General features: G+C 38.6%; 1 protein-coding gene across 1 annotated transcript in view; it reads right to left on the reverse strand.

The window, feature by feature from the left end:
• The window catches only part of ROPN1 (rhophilin associated tail protein 1), a 35,693-nt gene extending 20,240 nt beyond the window's left edge, over nt 1-15,453 (reverse strand). The window contains exon 1 of the mRNA XM_090266019.1: nt 15,403-15,453. The gene's annotated coding sequence lies outside the window, so the exon portion shown is untranslated. The remainder of the gene's footprint in view (nt 1-15,402) is intronic.
• Between the last annotated feature and the right edge of the window lie 335 nt (nt 15,454-15,788).

Genomic DNA, 15,788 nt, shown 5'->3' on the forward strand with positions numbered 1-15,788 from the left:
GAAAAAAATCAAAGACACCCAAACTCATGGAGAATGAATAACACGCTCTTAAATAACGAATGGGTTAACAATGACATCAAAGAGGAAATCAAGAAATTTCTAGAAACTAATGATAATGAACACACAACAGCCCAAAACCTATGGGACACAGCAAAAGCAGTCCTGAGAGGGAAGTTCATAGCAATACAGGCATATCTGAAAAGGATAGAAGAATCTCAAATTAAAAATCTAACCCTAAAGCTACAAGAACTAGAACAACAACAACAAACAAAGTCTAGGGCAAAAAGAAGGAAGGAAATCATCAAGATCAGAGCAGAATTAAATTACATAGAAACCAAAAAAACAATTGAAAAGATCAACAAAACTAGGAGCTGTTTCTTCAAAAAAATAAACAAAGTCAACAAGCCTCTAGCCAGGCTCAACAAAAAAAAAAAAAAAAAAAAAAAAAGAGAGAGAGAGAGAGAGAGAGAGAAGACCCAAATAAACAAAATCAGAAATGAAAGAGGAGAAATCACGATTGATACCACAGAAATACAAACGATAGTAAGAAATTACTACAAACAACTGCATGACAGAAAATTTGACAACCTAGAAGAAATGGACAGATTTCTAGAAACATATAACCTTCCAAAACTGAATCAAGAATAAGTAAAAAGTCTCAACAGACCAATAACAAAGAAGGAAATTGAAACAGTAATCAAAAATCTCCCTGCACACAAAAGCCCTGGACCGGATGGCTTCACAGCGAATTTTACAAAACATTTAGGGAAGAACTAACTCCTACCCTCCTCAAACTATTCCAAAAAATCCAAGAAGAGGAAAAAATCTCAAACTCTTTCTATGAAGCCAGTTTTACCCTAATCCCAAAACTAGGTGAAGACATAACAAAGAAAGACAACTACAGGCTAATATCACTGATGAACATAGATGCTAAAATCCTCAATAAAATATTGGCAAACAGAATCTAGCAATACATCAAAAAGATCACACACCACGATCAAGTGGGATTCATCCCAAGGATGCAAGGATGGTTTAATATTAAAAAATCAATAAATATAACACATCACCTAAACAAAATGAAAGACAAAAATCACATGATCATATCAATAGATGCAGAAAAAAGCATTTGATAAAGTACAACACCAATTTATGATGAAATCGCTCAGCAAAATGGGAATAGAGGGAGCATACCTTAACATAATTAAGGCTATATATGAAAAGCCTGAAGTCAACATCATACTCAATGAACAAAAACTGAAAGCATTTCCCCTGAAACCAGGAACCAGACAAGGCTGTCCACTCTTTCCACTCCTATTCAACGTAATGTTGGAAGTCCTAGCCACAGCAATCAGACAAGAAAAAGAAATAAAAGGCATCCAAATTGGGAAAGAAGAAGTAAAACTATCATTATATGCAGATGACACGATAGTACACCTAGAAAACCCTATAAACTCCACTAAAAGACTACTCGATATAATAAGTGAATTTGGCAAAATAGCAGGGTACAAAATAGATATACAGAAATCTAAGGCATTTCTGTACACCAACAATAAAATATCAGAGACAGAGACAAAAAAAAAAAAAAACCATTTACTATAGCAACAAGAAAAATAAAGGACCTAGGAGTAAACTTAACCAAAGAGATAAAAGACCTGTACTCTGAAAATTACATAACATTGAAGAAAGATATTAAGGAAGATACAAATAAATGGAAGCAAATACCATGTTCTTGGGTGGGAAGAATCAACATCATCAAAATGGCCATACTACCCAAAGCAATTTACAGATTCAGTGCAATCCCTATTAAAATACCAATGACATATTTCACAGACCTAGAACAAATACTCCATAAATTCATATGGAACCAAAAAAGACCCCAAATAGCAAAAGCAATCTTGAGACAGAAGAACACAGCAGGAGGAATCGCAACACCAGATATCAAACAATACTAGAAAGCCACTGTGATCAAAACAGTCTGGTACTGTCATAAGAACAGACATAGAGATCAGTGGAACAGAATGGAGAGTCCTGAAATAAACCCAGGCCTCTATGGTCAACTAATATTTGATAAAGTAGGAAGGAACATAAAATGGAGTGAGAAGAGTCTCTTTAACAAGTGGTGCTGGGAGAACTGGATAGGGACTTGCAAAAAAATGAAATTAGACCACCAACGTACACCACACATGAGAATAAACTCAAGATGGATCAAAGACTTAAATGTAAGCCGTGACACCATGAAAGTCCTAGAGGAAAACCTAGGCAGAAAAATTTCAGATATCTCATGTAACAATATCTTCACGGATACATCTCCTAAGGCAAGAGAAATAAAGGAAAGAATAAACAAATGGGACTACATCAAACTAAAGAGTTTCTGCTCAGCAAAAGAAAACATCAGCAAGATGAAAAGGGAACCAACCATATGGGAAAACATATTTGCCAATGATATCTCAGACAGGGGACTGATCTCCAAAATATATAAAGAGCTGATACGACTCAACATCAAGAAAACAAACAACCCAATTAAAAAATGGGCAAAGGACCTGAACAAACACTTCTCCAAAGAGGACATACAGAAGGTCCATAGACACATGAAAAAATGCTCAACATCATTAGCCATCAGGGAGATGCAAATAAAAACCACAATGAGATACCACTTTACACCTGTCAGAATGGCCATCATCAACAAATCAACAAACAACAAGTGCTGGCGAGGATGTGGAGAAACGGGAACCCTACTGCACTGTTGGTGGGAATGCAGACTGGTGCAGCCACTGTGGAAAAGAGTATGGAATTACCTCAAAAAACTAAAAATGGGACTGCCTTTTGAACCAGCGATTCCACCGCTAGGATTATACCCGAAGAATCTTGAAACACCAATTCAAAAGAACTTATGCACCCCTATGTTCACTGCAGCACTGTTTACAATAGCTAAGTGCTGGAAACAGCCTAAGTGCCCATCTGTAGATGAGTGGATCCAAAAACTGTGGTACATTTACACAATGGAATACTATGTAGCAGAAAGAAAGAAGGAACTCCTGCCATTTGCAACAACATGGATGGAACTAGAGAGAATTATGCTTAGTGAAATAAGCCAGGCAAAGAAAGAAAAATATCATATGATATCACCTAATACAGGAAACTAAAGAACAACACAAACAAAAGAACTAAATAGAACAAAGAGCAGAATAGCAGTCAATGGGGGGGAGGGGGGAGGGAGAGAAGGGGGATAAGTAAGGGAGGGGTTTAGTCAAGGAACGTGTATAAATGACTCATGGACACGGACAACGGGGAGGGATATGATTGAGGGAGAAGGGGTGGGCTGGGTGGGGGAGAGAAATGGAGGAAAAATGGGAGAACTGTAATTGAAAAACCAAAAAATAAAGATAAATAAATAAATAAATAAATAAATAAATAAAAAGAAAACCAGTGTTTCGTGAAACTGTTTAAAACCATATTTACAACTACAACAGTATTTGACACTAGGCTGGGTTCAAGGAGCTAATTAAAAGGTCACATAATTAGGAACTAAAGCCAAAATATCTCTTACAATTATAGAATCACTCATTTACTAACCTGCTTGGGAAATGACCACGTTTGAAACTAAATAAGTAAAGCAAATAAGAGAGTGCTACTCTGGAGTAATATTATTAGAAAATGCATTGATGACACCCCCTAGAGGACTAATTAATTAGAGCATTTCCTCACAGAGTGATGACTGCAGATGTTAGTGACAGTATTCAGGTTAATAGCACTAGTTAGAATCCTTGGAGAGGAATGCTTAGAATATCTTTTGCCATAAATTACCAAAATAAACTACTCAGGATGAAGTATTTGAAGCACTTTATATACTTTAAAACAAATCAGATTTTCTGGGTCATGCAAGCACAACGGTTTCTGCACTGGTGGGAAATCTGTGATGACAAGAAGGTGGGAAGGTTTCACTTCATATCTGTTCTCCATGTTCTGAATACCTAAGATGCAACTAAGACAGTTTTGTTTGCGTAAAGCTCTCATCTATACATTCGCCTGTACATGAAAATTCCACACTAAAGGATGTTAGTAATAAAATCCAAGCCGCTATGGTTCTGTCAGTCTATTTTCAGCTTTATGTGAAGAAAGAGTCTGATGTTTTCTACCAAGGTACCAGCAAAAGAAAATATTTTCTGGAGGTTAGGAGCTAAAAGAGGAATTTTTTAAAACATGACTCTTATTGCAGAATTGGTGAGGAGAATTTATTGTTTTTAGAATATTGGCTTTAACATTTTTTGAGCACCAGAATGAATTTAATCAAAATTGCAAGGAATGTGTGAAAATATAACAAAATATACTAACAATATTCATGAATTCAAAGGAAATGTGAGATTAGAATTAGTTCAGTTGGGGAGCTTAATTGATATTCTAACTTCGATCCTAAAGAAGACTAATAGCCATACCTCTGTTAAGTGTTACATTATTTGGAAATATATGGAGTGTAAAAATTCAAGTACATTAAAAATCCATTCACATTATAGTAAGAATGTCAATAAAAGAAGAGAAAAAATGATTCAAATCTTGGTTAATAATGAGAAAGAAGTTTCTATCAGCTGGAGAAAAATCAATAAATACCCTTCTACCATTGGCAAAGGTCCATCTGTGAGGCCAACTTTCTCAATGATGGTGACTAAAATAATTGAAGAGAACAGCATTAAAATTTTTTGGTCAGGGACTGCATGTAGTCATATCAACACAAAATTTAGTATAAAGCAAACTCATGAAAAGAGAGAAAGCTTGATTTTTCCATCAAAAGTCTTAAAATATTTGGGGGGAAGTTTTATTTAAATCAAACATTCCATATCTTAACTTTTATTCTGTACTTTGTTTTTTATTATAATTATGCAATATATATATATATATATATTGAATTTTTCATAAGCACCATATACACCCACCAATACTCTATAGTTCACCTCAGTGTGCTTCACAAATATTTCCTCTATGTGCCATGACATGAAAAAGGTTGGGGAAGTTCTGCTGGTTATAGTGCAGTGTCAAGTACTTCTGTTGAAAACTTCTAAGTTTCATTTCAATCTTTAAACTTTATGTGTTATAGAAGAGATGCTGGTGGTTATTGAAATCAATTTCCGGTAAAATCTGAGATTTATATCATTTAAAAGGAATATTCATTAGAATGTGAACTGTAATAAATAAGCTGTTAAAGGAACAATTAGCTCCTAATTTAAATGACTCAACTAAAGTATTGATTAGAAGCCAGGAAGAAAGTTTGAGACAAATTAGCAAACCAGATGAACTTCTTTTGATTACAGAGAAATTTTGATTGCAGAGTTCATATAATATCACACAGGCCAAAGACACCAGGTACTTTCTGAAGAAAACAGAAGCCAAGAGAAAGAAATAAGAACATCTAGCTAACCACTCACTAATTCTCTTATTGAAGCAGCATGATAAAGCAATGTATCCTTGTGTTAATTTATAATAGGGGCTGGAATTCCTTCAAGAGATTTGAAATTGTTTGCTGAGGTTGGTAGAGGGAGGGGTTTTTTTTAAGATTTCTGACACCTATAAAACACCAAAGCATGAACAAATTTTAAGGTGGTCATGTAATTCTAAGATTGAAATAAACTGAGAGAGTTTAAAGAACCAGAAAAGTAGGCTTATATCAAGTTAGGTTTCATTTAATTGGCAGTCATATTTGGATTCAGATTGTTCTTTAGACCTCATTCTATTTATATTTTATTGGTCAATAACATAATAGTAATCTTTACAGTATCACCCAGCGCGGCACACTCCAACCTCGCGTCACCTCTCCTCTCTCGCTCCTCCACTCCTGCTTCCATAGTGGTCTTTGTCATTCCCCAACAACAGAATTCTATTTCCATTTAATCGTCATTGAATGACTTTCCCTTTGAGCCTACATCCCACCCAACTATTGTCCTCACTCTCAATAGCTGACGTCATTTCCTACCTGAGATCAAGGATGTCAGAGTGAATTCACACTGCCATCCTTGGCCTACTTCAGTCTATCTCTTTGGTCCCATGTTCTTTCCTCTACCTCTTGAGCATGTAGTTCGTTCCTTGTCCAAGACCTGAGCAACAGACCTTGACTGTTACCCCTCTACATTCTCCAGAAAAGTTCATTGTTTCCACCTCGCTGGCAGTTTCTCTTCCATTAAATAGGCAAAGTCTGGCCATCTCTTAATTTTTTTTCTACCCTTACTATCTTTCCTTTGGTCTAATTCTCTTGTTCAATGGTCAATCTTCCCAAGTGCTCTAAGGACTGACTCCCTTTCTACATGATCCCTCCTCCTTTAATCCTGTATAACGCTTTCATCCTGATGATTGTCCTGAAACTGCTTTCACAAATTTAGATATCATCAATGACTCAAGGGCTGCTAAATCTAGTGATTTTGCCCATAACACTTCCTGGTTTTTGTTTTGCATTTGAGAAATTGATCACTCTCTCATGAAACATCGTGTCCTGTTGTATAATAGTTATTACGTCTTGCTTGTCCTAAGTCTGTGCTGTTCCTTTTCCATTTGTTTTGTTCATTTTTGTCTCTACCATCAGTTTGTTGAAGCATTTTCTAAAGTTTAGTTGTTTGTTTTATAATCTATATATTTTTTCTCAAATAGCTTCTATAAATTTTGATAAATGTTCTATATATATACTTAAAAAGAATGTTTGCTCTGCAGCTATTAGGTATAATGTTCTATATATGTCAAGAGGTTTAATTATGTAGTTCAAATCTTCTATATACTTTACTTTTTTTTCTTATTATTCTATCACTTACTGAGATAGGCGTGTTAAAAACCTCCAACTAGGAGGTGGTTTTGTCAATTTTTGCTTGATAAAATTTCAAGCTCTGTTATTAGGACCATACATATTTAGAATTTTTGAATCTTCCTATTGAATTGACCCTTTTATTATTATGACGTGCCTGTCTTTATTTCTGGTTTTACTTGTATTAAAGTCAACTTGATTTGCTAGCTGTTTTGTTCAATTTCTTCAAGGTATACATTTTTCCAAATTTTCCTGCTAATATTTTTGTATCTTTTTGTCCAAGTAAGTGTGTCTTTTGTCAACAACTTTAAGAAACTACACTCCAAAAATTTTGTCAATTGGATTATTTAGTTCATTTACATTTAATATCAATACTGGTGTGTTGTTTGTTCATTTTGTTATCTGTCATCTGTTTCTTTTTTTAAGGTATATTTTACTAATTATGTTGTTAGGGTAGTCCCAAATTCTTTATTTTCCCCTTTGTTCCCCTCTGCTCAGTACCACCCTTCCCTCCAGCAATCTCACCCCGCCCCCCTTCGTTCATGTCCATGGGTTGTGCATATAAGCTCTTTGGCTTCACCCTTTCCTATATTATTCTTAACTTCCCCCTGTCTATTTTGAACCAACCAATTATGCTTCTTAATCCCTGCACCATTTCCCCATTTCTGACCTTTCCCCCTCCCAGCTGATAACCCTCCAAATGATCCCCATACCTATGATTCTGTGCCTATTCTGGTTTGCTTAGTTAAATTTTGTTTTTATTTTTTAGGTTCAGTTGTTGATAGTTGTGAGTTTGTTGTCATTTTAATGTTCCTAGTGTTGGTCTTCTTTTTCTTAAATAAGTCCCTGTAACATTTCACATAATAATGGCTTGGTGATAATGAACTCCTTTAGCTTTACCTTGTTTGGGAAGCACTTTTTCTGTCCTTCCATTCTAAATGATAACTTTACTGGATAGAGTAATCTTGGTTGTAGATCCTTGCTTTTCATCACTTTGAATACTTCTTGCCAGTCCCTTCTTGCCTGCAAAGTGTCTTTTGAGAAATCAGCTGATAGGCACCCCATTTGTAGGTAAGTCTCTGCTTTTCTCTTGCTCCTTTTAAGATTCTCTCTTTATCTTTAACCTTTAGCATTTTAATTATGATGTGTCTTGGTGTGGTCCTCTTTGGGTCTAGCTTGTTTGGAGCCCTCTGTCTATTTCCTTTGACAAATTTTGGAAGTTTTCCTTCATTATTTTTTCACATAAGCTTTCAATTTCTTGCTCTTCCTCTTCTCCTTCTGGCACCCCTATGATGTTGGCACATTTAAAGTTGTCCCAGAGGTTTCTAAGCCTATTCTTATTTTTTTCAATTCTTGTTTTCTCATTCTGTACTGGTTGACTGTGTTTTTCTTCCTTATGTTCCAAGTCATTGATTTGAACCCCAGTTTCCTTCCCTTCACCATTGGTTTTGTGTGGATTTTCCTTCATTACATTTAGCATAGCCTTCACATCTTCCCTTATGCGTTTGCCATGCTTAACTATATCTGTCAAGCCTGTGAGCATCTTTATCACCAGCGTTTTGAACTTTACGTCTGTTAGGTTGGCTATCTCCTTGTTGCTCAGTTCTCCTACAGGAACCTTGATCTGTTCCCTCTTTGGGGCCATACTTCTCTGTCTCCTCATCTTGGCAGGCTCCTGTGTTCATTTGCATCTGTGTCTTAGGTAGAGCTATCACACCTGTTATGTTGTAATGGACAGAGCCTTAGGTATTCATCAGTACAGGTGACCCATTTCACCACGTTGTGGTGCTATATGTGGGGGAGGGGTCTGAGAGGGAACAATGCCCCTTGCTCAGTACTCCCCCCTTTAGCAGGCACTTCTCCCACTTCTGTATGGGACTGGAGCCCCTCTAGCTGTTGCTCTGGCCATTGTTCCCAGAGTGGGTGGGTCTGCAGACATTCTAGGACCGTGAGGCCCCTTTAAACAAGTGGACTCTACTGAGGGACTGGCAGTTTCTTCCTCTGCCCCCAACCCCTACTAGTTGGCACAGTCAGAAGCAATGAGGTTTTATTTTTCCCCAGCGCTGGAACCGTGAGCTATGTGGTCTGGTCTGGTGCTGGGAACACTCCCCAGGTGTCCCTCCCTACTATTTAAAACATTGACTGTTCTTTCTGCTTACCTGCTGCTGCCACCACCACACCGCGTCCTCTCTGCCCATTCTACCTGTCTGGATGAGTATTTCTTCTTTATATTTTTGTTTGTTGGACTTCCATGCAGCTCAATTTTCTGGAACTTCTGGTTTTCTCTAGTTTTGAGGTAGTTGTATTCCTTCTTAGTTGAGGAGGGAGACCCAGTGTGTCTGACTAGGCCTCCATCATGGCCAGAAGTCCCTTGTCACCTGTTTCTTAATAGTACAAATCATTCGCCTCTTTGCTGAAACTTATCCCTATATATTTTATGCTTTTTGATGTAATTGTAAGTGGGATTATTTTATTAACTTATGTTTCTTTATTCTTTTCTTGTCTTTTTAAAGCAGGCAAGTATTTTTTACTATTCTAACTTTTCTATTAGCTTTTTAGTTATATATTCTTTTATTATTTTTTTACTGATAACTATAATGGTTACATTAATATTTTAAATTTATTAAGTCTACCCTAATGCTTTTACTTCATGAATAATAAAAGTAGCCTTATAACAATTTAACTTAATATTCCTCTTCTACCCTTTTATTTCTATATACATTATTGTTGGCATATGAAGTTATTTTAAAATAGTCAATATTAATTTTTTCCTGCTTATTTAAGCCCATGTGTTCTTTTTTCCTAATGGTCAGGGTAAATCCCCTATTTATTTCTGTTTTTTTTTTTTTTTTTTTTTTTCAGCCTGAAAAATTCTGTTTTCAGTAGTGTAGGTTTGTGGAGATATAAGTCTGTAATTTTTTGTTTGTGTGAAATGTATTAATTTTGCCTTTCTTTTCAAAGGACATACTCACTAAGTATAGAATTTCTAGGTTAGCAACTTTTTCCTTTCAGCACTTTAAGTATTTAATTCCATTGCCTTTTTGTTGCCATAGTTTGTTTAAAATAAGCCAAATGTCTTTTAATTGTTCCTTTGGAGGTAATGTACCTTCTTTCCCAGAGAAGGAAAACTCTGACTCCAAAAAACCTCCGCTGCCTTGCGGCATACCTCTTCAGGGGAAAGGCTAAGGGAGTAAACCCCGACAGAAAATCCGGAGCCGGAGTCCCTAAGGCGGTTTGACGTTGTAGTCAACACCGGCAACTCCTGCGGCGCACCTGAAGCCAAGCTGTATTGACTCCGTCTTTCCCTTGGATCCTTCAGCTGCGAAGAGAGGGGGGGTCTGCTGCATGGGCAACAGCAGACCCTCCATATCACCCTGCCCAGGCTCTGTAGCTTCGGCTTCACTGGAGAGGACACTCCAGTGTCATCGCAAGATGTCGATTCAACACGGGAGGAGACAGATACCGTGTCACTCCCGAGTCGGACTGCACAGCCATTCTCGGCGGTGCAGATAGACTCTTAAGAAGCTACACCATCGTCTCTCGAGACGGATGGCTGCCGACGACGACGACGACCTTCTTTCCTCTGGTTGTTTTATTATTTTCTCTTTATCTTCGATTTTCATTAGTTTGATTAATTATGATACGCCCAGGTGTTCCTGGTTAGGTTCTGCTGAGCATCTTGGCTTTGTGGGTAGATGTATTTCATCACTTTAAAAAAGTTCTTGAATATTGCCTCTACAAATATTGACCCTTCCCTTACATTCTGGGACTCTATGCTCTCTCCTTACCTCCTGGAACACTAATTATATCTATTTTAGGCCATACACTCTGTTTAGTTTTTCTATTTTTTTAAATCTGTCATTCAGTTTGGATATTTTCTGTAATTCTCTCTTTGAGTTCACTAACCATATTTTCTGCTGCCCAGGCTGCTGTTAAAGCCATTCAATGAATTCTTTTTATTTTTTTAATCCTCACCTGAGGACATTTTTTTCATTGCTTTTAGACAGAGAGGAAGGGGGAGAGAGGAATATCAATGAGAGAGCGAAGCATCAATTAGTTGTCTCTTGTATGTACCCAGACCTGGGATTGAATCCACAACTTAGGTATGTGCCCTGATACCCATCAAACCTTGCAGCCTTTCAGTTATGGGATGATGCTCCAACCAAGTGAGCAACACGGCCAGGATCATTCAATGAATTCTTAATTTTATATATTGTGTTTAATGTTGAAATTCTCCATTTTTGTCCATTTATGCACCCCTTCCCTTGATTTTCCTGAACATATCATATATAGTTATTTTAGAGTCAATGTCTGATAACTCCACTGGTTGAATCTACCTGTGGATCTCCTCTCTAATTTCTTTTTACCTCTTGATTCTAGATACACCTTCCTTGCCTCTAAGCATGCCTAGTACTTTTTAACTGTATGTAAAATATTGTATAAAAACTGAAGTATGTTTGGATGCCTCAAATTTCTAACCTGTTGTGCCAGTGCTCTTTGACTACACCATAGTCAAGTCTTTCTGCAAGGCTCAAGCACAATCCTGAGTCCACATTCAAAGTTGGCAAATGTCCGCAGGGAAGAAAATGGGTTGTGATCATCAGCTCATGGAAGAGCTCTCCACCCTCCTGATATTTTAATCTAGTCTTCATTACTTCTAAAGCTCTCATATCTTTTCAATGTTTCTAAAACTTATTTTTCTAGATTTTTTTTTTTTGTTGTTGTTGTTGCAGTGGGAGCCTGGAGCTGCTGCAACCTAATATTTTCTAGCTGGAGGTAGAGCTGCTTTTCATTTTTTCTTATCAAAATGATGCTCTATCTGACTTTCAAGCTCTCCACAATTTGTCTTATTCATATTATCTTGCCTCTCCAACTTTATTTCACAAGAGTCTGGATCTTTTTCTATCCTGAACTAGTCCATAATCAAGCCAACCCAGCATTTGGATGCCAATAATGAAATTGGTAAGAGTAGTCCTACCTTATCTTGTCATTTTTTTTTTTTTTTTTTTGAGTAGAGCTTTTGGCTCTGTTGTTACCAAATTTCCTAAAATTGCTTATATATCAGACTAGTACCACCTCTAGGAGTTCCATGTTTATTATTTGACAAGTGAACATCTTTTGATGTATCTTAACTTAGCCATGCTTATATTTCAATGACTTACTCCATGTTCACACCATGGTCCAGGTCCCAGGGTATCATTTACAGACTTCTATGTTTATTGTGTTTCCTCAAGCTGTGTAGCATGTCCCCTGATTTGAGAATCTGTTATACAAATCTGGGGTCACCTTAATCTTGTCTTTCACAAGTATATGAAAGTCTTCATTTTTCTGAGTGAAGTGTCAGAATACCCCCACATCATTTTCACCCATTTACTTGGCCTCTCTACTTCTGATTTCATTACAGCATTTTCATGATTCTAGGACTCAAAGTATAAAAGGGCTCTGAGGGGTGAATGTACCATAGTTTTCAATATAAGATCAAGGCTATATTTCTGTCCTATTTCTGTTACCATTCCTTATGATGTTTAACATGGACTCATCTTATCCAATAGCGCCCACAGGGTGGATTAAGCTGCAGTTAAGAAGCATTCTTGACTATAAGACAGGAGACCGGGATTCTGGTCCTGGGTCTGTCTTTGACTTATTATGTAACCCTGGGCAAAAAATCTAACAAAATCTATGTTATTCAGGAATAATGCTGAATACTGGGATATAGAAATACATGAGTCATACCCCCTGCCCTCAGACAGCTCCCAGTCTACTGGGAGAGACTGACAGGGAAAATCAGTGGTTAAAATAAAGTATAATAAGTGTCAACAAGTCTGCACTAGATATAGGTGACCAGAAACCCCTGGGTGAGAAATCTAACTTAGCTAAAGGTAGGAGGAGATCAGAAAATACTTCCCAAAGGGTTATGATATTTGAACAGAGACTTGAGAGAGCCTGGTTTGTTCATTGCTCTATTCTTAGCTCCCAGAGCAGTGCTAGGTACAGAGCAGGTACTTAATAAGTATCTGTTTACTGATGAGAGCAAGGAGGAAATTCTTTGTGGCTAAGACTACTTAGACAGAGGTGTGGAGGTGTCAGAACATGGTGAATCCAGGGAACTATGAGTAATTATGGAGGGCTACAATGGACAAAAGGAGAGTATCTGGGCCTAAGGCTAAAAATACAGCCCATGTTCAGAATATAAAAGGTCTGGTATGCCATGGTAAGGCTTTTGAACTTTATGTTAAATGCATTAGGGAGCCACCAGAGAATTTAAGCACTACAGACATACAATCAGATTTTGATTTTTATCTTGATGCTCCAGTTATCAATTTAGTGCCACTTCTTCAAATTCACCCTGCATTGCCTTCTCAGCAAAACAGAACTAGGCCCTTAAAATATTTCTCATTTTGTCAGCAGGCATAATGTTCAGCTTCCTCATGAGAGGGTGCTGGAGGCACACTGGAAGAGGAAGGGGTTTCTCTGTGGGTTCCACAGATGGAGTCTTTTTGCTAGTCCCAGAAACATGCAGTTTCTCCTGTGCTAGGATCCTATAGTGCACAGTTTCACCAGCACCTGCAGTACGTGATCTCTTCAGTGTCTGACTGCTGCAGTACAGTGTCACCAGCAGTTCCCAGCTTCCCCTGGCACCTCTCTTGGGAAGCTTTGTAGCAGTGTGCAGGCAGTGATTTAGTCACCCTTCAGCAGGGCCTTCTCTGTCATCCCAGACAGTAGATTTTTGCCTCCTTGGCACTTCAACAGTTTCTCTGCCATCCAGTGAGTCGTGGTCACACCCTCTGCAACAAGCTCTTTGAAGGTTGTCTCTTTTGAGTAATCTATCTCAAGGGTCATGGTTGCTCCTTGTATATGTGTATGTTTTAGATCTCTTTTTGTCTTACTAACCAATCTTCCATTACTCCAATCCATTACAGTTAAAAATTCTTTATATTGAACTATCTTTGTTAAACTTGTTATATGACTTCTTTCTCTTTGTTGAACTCTGAAATAGGCATTGACTGGCAGTAAAAGGAGTGGACTGAAGCTTCAGGCAAGGATTCTCATTAGGAGAATACGGCAGCACTTTTGGTAATAACTCTCAAGCTCTGTTGCCTTGAAAAGCAGTTGCAATAGGGAAGGATAAGAGAGACAGGAGCTACAGGACTTGGTAACCACTGAGGGAGGAGGACTAGGAGAAAGAAGAGTTTAGGGTGACTCCCCAATTTTCAGCTTTGGATGACTGGATAGATGGTGGCACCACAGTAGAAATGGAGAGCACTGAAGGAGGGTCAGGTCAAATTCTCCTCCTCTGTTCCCATATAGTCTCAGGAGTTCTATGTACTTTTGAGCTACAGAGACTTAGAAGTATAGGCTCCTTAGGTTGGAGAGGCCCCAAAGCCCAACTTTTATGCCTTTGAGTAATATGAACCATTTGTTCATTTCAGATAAAAGAAGTAGGAAAAATCCATTTTATCTTAACATTTCACGACTCTGGTGTTTTTGTAAAGTTCTTTTCCATTCTTAAAGCTTTCAGCATGGTAGGCCTCCCTCAATTATCCACTCTAGCTGCTTAATCTCCAGCTCCTAAAATTCAACATATTTCTTCTTTTTAAAATTCACATCCCTCCCAATGTAGAATCGTGGCCAACACTTACATGCTGAGTGCTGAAGAATATAGGTCTTATCACATATGGAATATAGATTGGTTTCTGGAATCTCTCATTTGGGTTTATTGTTGTGGGTTAAACAGGGCTTCAGTTATACAAAAAAGAGGCTACAACTACATGAATGAAAGGCTCCAGATACCAGAATCTCGGAGGTAGTATCTATGAACAGTTCTTGGAACACAAGACCAGGGAACTGCATGTACTTGTCTGGGTTTGGAATAGGAGATGGTGGGTTTTGGACACATGGTTACCTTTGCTTGTAATGCACTCCCACCATTTCACAGGTTCTTTAAATCTCAGCCCAGCTTTCCCTGAGTTCTCTGTTAGTTTCATTATATCTTCTCAGAGAACCACTTACCCAGCTCTCCTTGCCATCAGTTAGCTCGAATTGTACATTATTTGCATGATTCTTTGATTAATACCTGCCTCTCCCAGTGGACTGTAAACTTCAGGGTAGGAACGATCAATTTCTGTTCACTATAGAATTCCCAGTGCCTAGCCTGGTGCTTGGAATACATATAGTCAGTGCTCAATAAATATTAGGAAAATGAATCAATGATAGTCATTTATAACGTGCAAGTCATGCTCATTGGTCCTCAGGACAACCCCCACCCCAACCCCCAGGTATTCTTATATCCATGTTACAGAAGAAAAAGAAGAGGTGTGGCTAGTTAGTGAGGGCCAGGGGCTCTGATCCCAGATTCTGTTGTGTTTCCAAATCACTGTTTTCTATGTAAGAAATCATAAAAGAGTAGTTCTTGGTACAAAAATATAGATATAGTATGGGCAGAGAGCAACAATCACCCATAGTCATATTCTCTTAAAGATTATAATCCCCTCCTCTTGCTCTGTGGACAAGGATTCAGAATCCAGGTGGGCCCATGAGCAAGACTCTTTCTTCCCTTAGACCCACACAGCCATCGGGGAGCTCGCCGCTTCCCCCTCCCTCCACTTCCCCTTCGAGGTTGCTACCTGAGGTTCGCTCCCAAATAAGCTGTCTGGCACCAGGTGACACCTAACGCCCCGGCCTCAGGCGGTAAGTGTGGTGAAAGATTCAGTGCCTGGCACCTTTGGCAGAGGGAAAGCAGCAGAACTTGGGCGGGGAAGGGCGGTACTGGCCTTCGCTTGGAGCGACAGGAGACGTGGAACGAGAGACCCAGCTTTGTTAGAGCTTGGCTTTCGCCTGGCAACCCCGAGACCCGCAGCGTTGCCTGGCAACCACAGCGGAGGGGCGGAGGGGCGGGGTAGTGACGTCACAGCACCGGCCTCCCGCCCCGCCCCGCCTACCCATCTTACTCCGCCCCTCCCCGCCTTGGGCCGCACATCCCTGTGGAGGCTGGGTTCCCAAAAGCCCGCCA

The sequence above is a fragment of the Furipterus horrens genome, unplaced genomic scaffold, assembly GCF_987537825.1.
Source record: "Furipterus horrens unplaced genomic scaffold, mFurHor1.1.pri manual_scaffold_1, whole genome shotgun sequence".
Classification (NCBI taxonomy): domain Eukaryota; kingdom Metazoa; phylum Chordata; class Mammalia; order Chiroptera; family Furipteridae; genus Furipterus; species Furipterus horrens.